The following is a 12,355-nucleotide window of genomic DNA, read 5'->3' as shown; positions in this document are numbered from 1 at the left end:
GGACCTCCCCTATCAGTGGACTTGGGGAGGGGCATGCTCGAAGAAGGGGGAGGGAGGGTGGGACCGGGAGGGGAGGAGGGAGGGGCTTATGGGGGATACAAAGTGAATAAACTGTAATTAATAAAAAAATAAAAAAAATAGTGAAAAGCATAAAAAGAGGATGTGTTCAGTGTGATCACACTGGGAAGAGGGTCTACCCTCGAGGTCCTGGAATTGCTCATATATAAGTGGTTCTCCAGGCCAGGTGTGTTCCTACCTTCCACTGAGACCATCACATCTCCTCTGTAAGTCATTCTAACAAGCTCTAAATCCCTTCCTTGAGAAGGTTCCCTTCTGGCTGGTCCGGGCATTTTTTTTCTAAAGTTTTTTAAAATTAATTATTTTTATTTTAAGCTTTTAGATGCAGTTTACATCCAGTTTACAGATGATGGAGACTAGTTTCTGTGTGCGACGTGGCTTTCAAATGGCTGAATGAGCCAACACATGCAAGAAAAAGTCAAGAAGAGGGTGGTTGCCAGACAAGGAGCAAAGGGTCAGATTCCCTGTGTGGGTGGCCGAGACAGCAGAGGAGGGGAGGGAGCTCCTAAGCCCCACCCATGGGAGGAGGCTTTCAGCCTCTAGACGTAAAATGCTGGAGGTCCAAAGATGAAACCAAGCTCCAGGCCGCTCTGCGCTGGTGCCTTGCTCTAGGCCTTCTCTGGTTTTTTGATGAGGTTTGTGCAGCTAGCTGCCGGTGTTGTTCAATAGTTGGGTGGTAGAGAATGGATCAACAATGCAGGAGGTCCCGTAGTTGCGTTTTCCGAGACAGCTGAGCCATGGCGGAAGACACAGAGACAGTGCCGGTGGGAGGAGGGTCCAGGCCCACAGGTTGCGTGGCTGTGGGGAGGGAGGGGTGCCCCGGGAAGAGGAAGGTGAGCTCAGGTTAGGCTCCCCTCGCGTGATTTCGGTCCCCGCTGATTTGGGTCAAAAAGGTTAGATAACCGCATCTTCCAGGACTCTCTAAACATTTTTTTTTCAAGTTTTAGTGTCTACGAACGTTTTGCTTATACGTGTGTGTGTGTGTGTGTGTGTGTGTGTGTGTGTATGTGTGTGTGTGTGTGATGTGTATCCAGTACCTACTACAGAGGCCAGAAGAGGGTGCTGGACACCCTGGAACCATCACTATAGACAGTTGTGAGCTGCCACGTGGGTTCTGGGAACTGGGCCTTGGTCTGTGGCAACAGCAGCCAGTGTTGTGTTAACTGCTGTGCTGTCTCCCTAACCCCGATCTTTCAGAACTCTCAGCTGGAAGAACAAATACAGGGCATCAGTAATAAGATTACCCAGTAAACGCAGAGTGTGGGAGAGAAGATGCTGAGCCCAGGGCTGTCGGCATGGTGATGCTTGACACTTGGACACAGAGAGCATGGGCTCCACAGACCGTTTGGGGGGGGTGGCCAGAGAAGCAGAGGCCTTCAGCACTCAGGGCAGGCAGGAGTATAGATGTGAGTGGGAGACTCTGGTGGCAGGCTTTCACGCAGAGAAGATATGGATCAGGCACTGTGGGAGATGAGAGACTTGAGGGAGTGTCTGCCCCACAAAGTGGAAGCTCATTGAGAGCGACTTCCTTTTACTGAGAGTGCCGCAGAAGAGGGAAGTCTAGAATGGGGCAGAGGAGCAGGTGATCGGAAAGCGAGGGCCACTGGAGGGACGTTCCAGTGGAGAGAAAGCTGAGACAGTTATGAAGCTATCCCCCATCCGGACTGGTGAGAGGGCTCTCATGGTGAAGCGAAGTCAGAGTCACTTTCCGTGAGCAGAGAGCTGAAACACAGCTGGGAAGATTAGAAACAGCTGTGGCTCTTGGTGGACCAGGAGCTCACGAGGCTCAGAGAGACGAGCAAGTAGAGTCAGACCTGTGAGTTAAGAAGTGGGCAGAATTTTCAAAGGGGGGAATGTATTAGCCTAGATGGAGGGAGGGCAAAGAGCGAGTAAAGGGGCACACGTGCAGACTGGCTGTCAAGGGTGGGAGGCACCAGGTGACCAGGCTGCTTGGGAGCAGACCCTGGAAGTAGGCTGAGTCCCCAGGTCCCACCATCAGCAAGAAACTATTCAAGTTTTCTGGAGGCTTCTTGTGACCCTGGAAGGATGTGGTTTGAGGAAGGTTAATCTGACATAATTTATGGGCAGGAGAAGGAAGGGGACCCTGGGAATAAGGAGAACACTCCCTTGTCAGAGGCATCTAGAAAGAATGGCTAATGAGTGGCAAAACAATGAGATTAAACAATCCATTGATTGTGCATTTAAACTTCTAATTTTAAATCTAGCACACTAATTAAGCATAAATTATTTTGCCATTCAAATGTATTCTGGTGGAAGCTTTCTCGCTGCTGGAGGTGACGGGGAGGAGGGCAGAGGGGAAGTACCCTCCACTCAACAATCAGCATCGTGTCTGCCGCCCCTGGAAGAGCTCTAGGTCGTGTGGCCTTGCTCGAGGGTCTTACCTCCATTTGTACTCTGCATGTGCAACTGTGGCCGGGCTCCCCCCTCTGAGAGCTGTTCTTAAAGGTGGGCTGGAGCTGCCTTGGCCTCCCAAGTCCTTTTCTTGCCAAGGACACCTAGAGTGGAGCATGGGAGCTGGGTGTTTCCATGCTAGAACGAGTCCCAAGGTAAACCAGATATCCGACTGAATAGAAAACCTCTACACAAGGTTCTGTGGGACACCAGCTCTTTCCCCTGTGGTAGACCAGAAGATGAATGTCATGTCTAATGGGACAGGAAGAAGTACAGCCTCTCCAGCCCTCCCTGATGAGCCAGACTGTTAGGAAGAGCAGGGTAGAACGGAAGAGGAGCTCCCAGCTCTGCGCTTAGAGCTGTGTGTGAGGACCCTCGTCTCCACAGAGCTACTGTTCCCTGAGTGCCGGGCAAACTCATTTTGCACAGCCATCCCATTGCTTCAGCTGCTAGACAAAGCCACATTTAGGGCAGGAGTAAGCTCACGTTCCTGGCCAGCCGACACAGCGGTGGGCCCCATTACTGTGGGAAACTCTCTCCGAGTGATCCATCTATTGGCCTGAGTTCAGACTCAAGCGTGGTTCCTCCTGGTCCTGAGAAGGTGGGAGAGTACAGGCAGTGTGACCCCGTCATCCACTTGTGAGCTTTGTGCCAAGACTGACAGGTCAGCCGGATAGCCACAAGAGCCTGCTGGGCTTAGAGGTAAGGGGCAAAGGTGGATCAGGTGACAAGCAATGGCAGAACTGTGTGGGGACTTGGGTTCTTATTCTTGAGAATTCCTCAACGAGATGAGCCTGAACCTAAGGCCAAGAAGTGAATGTGAAGAAGGCCCTGAGTGAGGAGAGCCCAACTAAAGCAGAGTGAGGATTCAGCAGGAGGCTGGGAGAGAAAGGACACATGGATAATGCAGTTGATCATCGGGGTACTGGGAATACAGTGGGGAACCAGGGAAGTCGTCACATCACAGAGCACAGGTACCAGCATTGGGGGGGGTGAACCCTCACAAGGTGGTGCAGAGGAAGACGAGGGGTGGGGAATGCTTCGGGGGTGGGTGGCTGCTGTGTAGGATGGCTAGGACATCTTTGATTAGGTGACATTGAGACAGCAGGAAGAGTGGGAGAAAGCCTGCAGATACAGTGGCTTCGGGTGGTAGGGGGCATTCTAGGCATTTATATAGCAGAGACAAAGACATCTGAGGAAGGAATATGCTGGTGATATTCTGGAGTAGAGTGAGGCCCAGTGAATGGGGGCTACATCATGGAAGGGGTTTGAAGTCATTATAAGGACACTGGCTCTTGTAGAGAGCATGGAAGTTATGTAGGGTCTGAAGCAGGAGACAGTTTGCCCTCCTTAGCACCTGAGAGGAAGTCAGGCAGACTATAGAAATAAGAAGCTCTATGGATGGGAGTAAAGGAACGGGCAAGAGGAGAAGTAGAGGGAACCCAGGGCTTTTGTGGACTGAGCTGGGGAGGGCTGAGAGACGAGCTCTGTGGAGTTTGACATGGATGTTTGAAGAGTGAGCTGGCCATTCTGAGTCCAAGGGGAAGGCTTGAGTAGGCAATCGGAAACATGTCTGCCAGTCTAGTTACAGAAAAATGTGGGGACAGGGATTGGAAGTGATTGGCACTTAGAGGACATTTGGGACCTTCTACCTGGGATGCTGTTACCAGGAAACCAGAATGATGTAGAGGACCAGGATCAGGCAGCTAGGAGAAGAAGGTGAGGAGCGAGTGCAGGAGAGAGACAGGGATGCAGCCAAGTCTTCTCTCCTCCACTGTGTGGTCTGAGATTTGACAGTGTAGTTGGCCATCTCGGTACTACCGCCTTGGGGAAAGTGAGGAAGTGTGTGTGTGTGGGGGGGATGATGTTGTGGTGAGTACTGGACAGACGGACTCTCTGTCCCCTGCACTAGTAGCATGGGAGTCTTCTGAGCACGCTCCATCTGGAAGCTCACAAGGGAGCACCAGCCTAGGAAAGGGAGTTGAGAACAGACGGGTTGTATATGGTGCTGTTAACTGGGCTTTCCCTTGGATGACGTGCCATAGAAGCCCCCTGAAAATGGGACTTTGTCCTCAGATGGAGGAAACCCCCAAACAAATTCCAAAACTCTTCAGCAGGATTCACACAGAGTTGAATCACCCCATTTAAAAATATTTTAAAATTATGGTATCTGTGTGTGTGTGAGCCCACTTGTGCATGTAGGTTCAGTTGGTGGCCATAAGAGGGTGCCATATCCATAGGAGCTGGCATTACAGGCATTAGGTGAGTTGTCCAGCCTTGAGGACTGGGAATTGAGCTCAAGTCCTCTCTAAGAACAATGCACGCTCTCAATTGCTCTGAAGTCCCTCCTTTAAAGTAAGTAGTTTGAGTTTTGACAAATGTGTTCAGTCTTGGGCATACTGTTTGGAGATCAGGGTCAACTCTGACAGGGGAAAAAAAAGAGCTCCTTCACCAGCTCCACGCCAATGCTGTTGTCTGTTCTTGGGCAGTGAGAGTTTCTGTAGCTGCTTGAAGCAGCCACGCTGAACACTTCAGCAGCTGGTGAATAAAACCAAGTCTAGTGTGTGCAGAAGCAAGTAAGGCAGTATTTTATCACCTACAGCTTGCCTGCCAGGCCATAGTAGGGCCCGGGATAACTCTCTAAGTGTGAGCAGACAGGCTGACTGTCCATCCAAGCACAAGTGTAGTTTGCCCTGGGGCTGATCACATTTCAGACCAGTACAGTATGGTCCTGGGTGATTTCTGGATTGTTGTCTGTCCAGGGGCTCAGCTCCATTTCTGGCCGGCCTTGGAATCATAGGATGGAAAATCTCGCTCGGGATAAGGGGGTAGTTCCTATCCAAGCTTCTAACTACCTCTACACAAGGGAAGCTGGGGGAGGCTTCCTTGGGGAGCCTCAGGGAGCCGTATCAACACCGCCACCCATTCTCCATGAACGGGTGAATGGAGGGCGTTTTCAGCTCTAGAGATGGCCTTCACTGGTCACTTAGAATGGGCCAGAGGCTGGCTTTGCTCTCTACCTGAGCCCCGAGAAATGGCTGGAGAAACTGCACAGATCGGCCAGCAGTGGGCAGCAGTGGCCTTGCCACTCTGCCGATGGTTGCCTGGCCCGGGCTCACAGTCAGGCCTAGAGAGCAAGCCCCAGCAAGTGGTGAGCAAGCAGTGCTGACCGCCCACTCTGTGAAGGAGAAGGGGGCTGGCCGTAGAGGTGGGACTTTGGGTTTCAGTGTAATTAATTAACACAGCCATTGTAGCCTTTTGGTTCACATCGCAGCAGCCATGTGTGACGTGCTTCTTCCTGTCCCTCTGTTGTCTTGTCTGTAAAGTAGGAAAGCATGATACTTCTGTGAGCTGGCTTGTGGTGAGGACTTTATCGGCTGGGCCCCGTGTCCTCATGGGTGACAGTGTTGGGCAGAGTGTTTATGGATCACGTAGCCAAAGCTCCGTGCTCCCGTGATTACTTCTCTGGATCCAGGAGAGAAGCCAAGGCTTCTCCCTCCCTGAGGCGCTTGGCTGATGACAGAATACATGGTCTGATGCACAAATCGCCAAAGATAAGGCTGGGTGTAGAGTAAGAGCAGGCGCTGTGATCTTCCCTTCCTCAGTTTCCCCTCTAGGTCAGTACCATCTTGGACCACCTTATCTGGAGGGTCAGTTAGCTCCAAGGCTCTTGATTTACGTCCAGTTTACATGTGAGACTCTCCCAAGGCAGTGCCTCAAAGAGTGAGAGGAATGTAAAGGAATTTCCCTGAGGGCCCAGCAGCGCTGTCGGGTCAGCCAGTTTGGCTGGACACACCGAGCCTTCGCCTCCTGTGTCTAGTTTGGTCGGAGACATCCTTGCTGATGACCATTTGCTGGGCTGTTGGACTCGGCTGCTCCCTGCAGGTCCAGGGCATCAAACCAAGATAGCTCCTAGGCAGATGTAAGTAGTGACCAGGAGCAGTGCTTGGCGGGACTGGGGATGGAGGCGGGCAGAAGAGAGGAGGCATGCTTGTTCGAGGATGGGGTAGCACTGGGCTGAAAGTGCGCGTACGCATGAATGCCAGGGAAACTAGGCCAATCTGAACAAGAGCCTGTGTCTTCGTCGGTTGTTCCTGTAATGTTGCACTATGGTTTTTTTTTTTTTAACATTTAATTTTAGGTGTGTGTGTGTGTGTGTGTGTCTAGCTCCTGTGATACTTTTGCAAGGCGTTGCCTCAGGGAGGCTGGGTAGTGGGACATAGGATCTCCCTCCGCTCTTGTGTTATTTCTTACAACTCAGTGTAAATGAACAGAATAGAGAGTGGTGTGTGTGCCTTTGTGTGTGTGTGCATGTTTGTACATGTGCAGCGCACATGCGTGTGAGCGTATGCATATGTGTATGTATGTTTGTATGTGTGCAGTGCACGTGTGTGAAGGCATGCATACGGAAGCTGGAGGACAACTTCCGGTGTTGTTCCTCAGTCCCTGTCCACCTTGGTCTGGAACTCACGGAATTGTCGGAGCCAGCCCACGAACCCCAATTATCTGCGTATCTCTGCTTTGTGGTGGCATCAGTGAAGGATCAGATTCCCCTCAGAAGGGTGGGCTTCCCATCTGTCAACAGAGACACGGGTCACACATGCCATACCCCAGAGGATGCTGGGGCAGTTCCTTATAGCCGTGTGGCTCTGCAGAAGCCCTGGGCTGCAGGTGCCTGCCTCGGGCAGCCAGTACCCCAGTGCCTGCCAGGTGCTGTCCCGAGGGCCAGGGTCCTGTGGAGGTTCTCTGTGATCTGCTGCCTTTCCACTTGCAGGCGTCTATTTCACAGAGTGGATTTGCTCTCCGCACTCACCAGCTGGGTCCTCTCTGCAATCTGAGGGACTCCTGTCAGAGACAGAGGCCGGTGGGCAAGCTGGAGGGTGTTTTATTGCACTGGAGCTGTCCCGAGACCTGTGGGGAGGTGGCAATGTGACAGCACCCTGTCTCAGCCCCCAGAGTTCCATCTCTGGAGGCTCCAGGAGGCTGGAGAGGCTTATTTACCTAATAACACACATAGGATACTTGGGGAGAAGACAGCATGTGTTTCTAACATCCGAGCAGCTCTTAGTGGCCCAAGGACAGTCGCATGGGCTGCCTTCTGGTTCCTGTTAAGACCCAGCTGCTCTCCCGCCCAGGGAGAACTGAGAATGCGGGAGGCTTTGAACCCTCCTGCTCAAGGGGCCGCCATTTCCCTCCCAGGTCAGTGGGAGACTTTTAGGATGTATGTGGGGCCCTAACGTAATCGTCCAAGATAACTAAATGTTCTTATCCAAAGTGACCACCACGTTTCGTATAGAGAGGAGGTTTTCCATCATGGTGGGCCCTGACAGCAGGATCTGATTGGGGCTGATGGTAAACGGAGCTTGCACATGCTCATTTTCGGGATCCATGAACCAGAGGTTGCCTGGATGTCTTTTTGAGGTGGACCCTGGGCAGGTGACCAATTGTCCTGAAGCTTTCCTCTTCTTCCTAGAAGTGTGAGGGATGGCTTCACACCCGTGGGGATGGGGGCCATGAGCTGAGCGACTGGCTGTGTCTGTCTGCTCTGCACGGAGACAGTGTTGTGTCCTTGGCCACCGGAGGAATGCCACCAGAAAGGACCCTGGCTGCCACTCTCTGCAGGCACAACGGACTCTGGTCTTTCCCACACCCTGATGCTTGTCTTCTATTTGATCAGTTGGTGGGGGAGAGGCCTTCCTTACTTACCTCAAGCTCACTGCTAAGTTGAAGAAGCCAGGTCCCTCAAATGGCAGCAGAGGGAATCTTCCTGGCTACTGCCTTACCACTGGTTGACCTCGGAGTGAACCATCCTTCCTCCCTTTCCTGGGCCTTGAAGAAAGGGCGGGGCTGCTTCCCTGTGGCCGCAGTGGCCCCAGTCCAGGTATGGATCCTGTGGAGGATGGCACAGGCTAGTCTCCACAGGAACGAACAACCCGCTCCTGGGCAGCCCTGAAGTTCCTCCTCGCCCGTATTCACGCCACCTCGCCACAGGGGCAAACATGGAATCGCGATGATTCGGTTTTTGATTTGGTTTTTGTCAGCTCATTACCACCGGCGCTATTTAATCCTGGTTGCGCAATAATCCTTCCCCCTGTGTATGAACGCGTATGTATTATGCGTGATTCAAAGCTCCTTGATGCTATGAGCAAAAAGACTCTGCATAGGGCAGAAATAATTTGCAAGACCGACTTGGGGCAGAGTATTCTCAAATGAACTCCGGTGGGTTCCACAGCTTTCACAGGGCCAAGCAGGCCGCGCTGGCGAAGGGCTTCGTGACAAAAGGCCTTGGTTGGGTGCATTCTAATTTGCTCCAGGCAGTTCCAAAGTACTCGCATTTCCAACGATGAGAGGGGAAATACTGATGGCACAGGACGTGGGCATTGTGCTTAGGATAAATACCTGCACAAAGGCGAGGTGAGGCGATTTCGGATGTCGTGTTGAGGAGAATGTAATTAAAAGTACTTTTGAGAAGGCTTTGAAGTCTGGGGCTAAACGTTTTTTTTATAGAAAGGTAGTGTTCCCATCAGTTGGCTCTGCCAGTCACAGAACGCTAGCAAATTGGGAAAGTTGTGGAGGCAGAATGAATTAATTTCTACTCAGGGGATGGGTAACATCTCCATTTTGGTTGTGTGAGTCAGTGTCAGCATTACTGGGGACAGGGGGCTTGAGGGGTGCTGGCCTGCAAATGTGGGTATCTGCCTGGAGGTGGAGGCTAGCCTCTTCTCCAGGAAGTGGCTTTGGGGGGAGCCCCCGCTTCACTTCTGTTTTTCCCATTGGCCTCCTTTCTGGATCTCATGGTCAGGGAGAGCTTACGCTTATTTCCGTTCTCTAAGCTGACCTGCATGTGTTCTGCATCCCCAGATCTGACTCAGCCCTTACCCAATGCTCCCCTTCTCCTAGGATCCTGGAATCTGAGAGTCACCATGGCAGGAGAGGGTGGCCACAGATAAGCAGATGGTGGGATCCAGGACAAGGTAATATAGAGAGCAAAAGGGACAAGCCAGGACAGCTGGATTATGGATTTGGTGGCTGGGCAGGGGAGTGTGTGAAGCTGCTGTCAACCTCTGGTCTTTGTGGTGAGTTTGTGGTTGGCCATGAGTGTGTGTCGTGGCCCTAAGCCAGGCAGGGGCAGCAGCTAGGAAGGAAGGCAGTTGGAGGGCAAGCCCACATGACTGAGCAGGGCAGCCTTCTTTTTCTCCCCTTCCTTGTCCTCTAGTATTTTTATTCTGCAAATATTCTGAGGCCATTCGGTCTCTTTACTTCCTTGCCCATTGGTTAGTAAATGTGTGTTCATTTACCATGTTTTCACTATCAGTTGATTTATTAAAACTTAAAATTTCTATCATTTGATAGGTTATCCACTTAGAAACACTCTAAAAGACTGTAGCTATATTTCTCTGGGATATGCTGAAAGAAGACACTATTACAAAAATATAATTAAAATAGACTATGGGACCAAGATGCTACAGACCCTTCTTCCTTGCAGCGACTAAACTGCTGACACGGAAGAACCATTTCTCTCCTCTCCCCAGCCTCATGCTTGGCATCTTGGTGGCCCCAGTCTCCATGTCTCCATGTTATCTCCTTTCCTGTAAGCAATACTTGACTATCATAAATCATAGTTATTTAATTCTAATCACAAATAAAAGATATAATAAATGGAAAGGGCCTATCAAAAATTGTATAGACAAAAAAAGAATAGGCATTTCTGTAAGCCCACTACATGTAGATAACAACTGACTTTGGCATACATCCTTCTGATTCTACCTGCACATGTACACCCTGAAATAGGGAACATTTTTCATATAATTATTTTTAGTTAAATCTTGGTAACTGATGGATTTTTTTCAGAGGAAAACTTATAGTTATAATGACTAAATTAAAAAGAAGAAATACTGAATAATCAGTTTTCTTTGTTTTGAGAAAATTAGAGAGACCAAATTAAGCCACAAAAGTAAAGGAAGTAAATGAAAAAGACTGGACATCAATAAGAAAAATAAATGATAGTAGATAAATAGCCATAAAATCTAAAAATTGACCCTTTGAAATTTTTGTCTTTATATTTAAGAAAGATAAATGCCCTATGAGGCCAGTGAAGAAAAAAGAGAGGCATAAGTAGCCAATGCTAGGCATGGAATGCACTGTGCACTTACAAACATTAACATCAGGGCTATTTGAGTCTTACAAATGTTAAAACTGAGAAGAGAATATTGTGACCGCTTTATGCTACAAGTTTAAAAGCTAGATGAAATAGACAAATTACTCAAAAATACAACTTCCTAAAACTGACACTAGAGGAGATAGAAAATCTGAAGTCTTACCACACATTAAGAAATGATCTCAGGAAATTAGAATCCTTTCTCCAAAGAAAACTCCAGATGTACTTACCTGTGAATGCCACCAAACTGCTAAAGACAACATAGTGCTGATTTTGTACAAATTCTTCAAAGCATAGAAGAAGAAAGAATATTCTGTTACTGGTTTTTATGGTGTGAAAGTCTAGTAAAACTTTTGTATGACAAGCATGTTACCAATGGTTTCATATAAGAACACATACAATAGTCTAAGCAAAACTATTACCAAATGGGATATGGTGATGTGTAGAACAGAAGGCAGATCGCAAACACAACCTTGGGCTTGGGAATGCAAGACTGATTTAATGTGTAATAGTCAATCAGTTATACAGTTTTCAGAATAGCTTTAGCACAGCACCAGAATCAAATGTTGAAGGGCACATGGAGAAACTGGAGCACTCATATATTGCTGTTGAAGTTTTTGCCAATTCAGAAATATCTTATATCATATTTAGGTATTTGTCTCAAATTTTCATGGAGGAACAAATTCATCCCAAACCCTACCACGAATGCTTGTAGCAGCTTTATTTGAAATGGCGATCATCATCACATATCTTCATTAAAGAATAAACCACAGTACATCCGCAGCATGGAATGAAAAAAACACCGGGATACACAAACGATCTGGGATTCCTCCATGAAATCACAGGGAGCGAAGAAGGCCACTTGCAATAATTCAGGCCACCTGCACACCACTGATGTAACATTCTTCATACATCTTAGAAACAGAGGACAGATTTGTGGCTACCAGGGGCTAAAGAAAGGTTGCAGGAGGGGAGGGGACTCAGTTGTAGCAGGGCAGTGTGTTAAGGGATCTGCTGGTGTTAGAATTGCTCTGTATTTTGATGGTAGGCACGGATACACAGGCAATTTCACACAAATGGTGGAATTGCATAAAAAACATAAACATGGGTAAAATTATACCGAGAAAGTCTGAACAAAATCAGTATAAAGAATTGCTGTGCATGGTGTTACAACTGGATGATAGTCAAAGTGTAAAAGGGATCTTTGTATTATTTTATTAGCATGTGAATAATTACGTCAATGAAAATTCCGTTTAAAACATGACATGACAGCAAAATGAAAGAGAAAGGTGTTTATCTCAGTAGAGAAAATTACTTGATACACGTTTATATCCACACATGTCAAAAAAAACCTTAGTGTGCCAAGTCTTGTAATTAGGCATTACTATTTGTTTCACATGTTTCTCTGTGCATGCATGTACGTGTGCACAATCATGTATGTAGGCACATGGTGCACGTGCGCATGTGTGTCTGTGTCTGGGAGCCTGAGGTTGGGAGTCCTCCTTGATCACTCTCCATATTGTTCATTGAGGCAGGGTTGCTCAGTCGATATGGCCAGTCTAGCTGGGTAGCTTGCCCTCTCTCTCTCTCTCTCTCTCTCTCTCTCTCTCTCTCTCTCTGTGTGTGTGATGTATGGAGCAAGGTAGCTGGGTGTGGTGATGGGGACCCTTGTCCTTAATTTTGAGTGCTAGAATAATACACAGGATG

This window comes from Psammomys obesus, unplaced genomic scaffold (assembly GCF_907164565.1).
Source record: "Psammomys obesus unplaced genomic scaffold, mPsaObe1.curated_primary_1811, whole genome shotgun sequence".
NCBI classification, from domain to species: domain Eukaryota; kingdom Metazoa; phylum Chordata; class Mammalia; order Rodentia; family Muridae; genus Psammomys; species Psammomys obesus.
The sequence above is the reverse complement of the archived record's forward strand: the minus strand, read 5'-3'. Positions refer to the sequence as shown.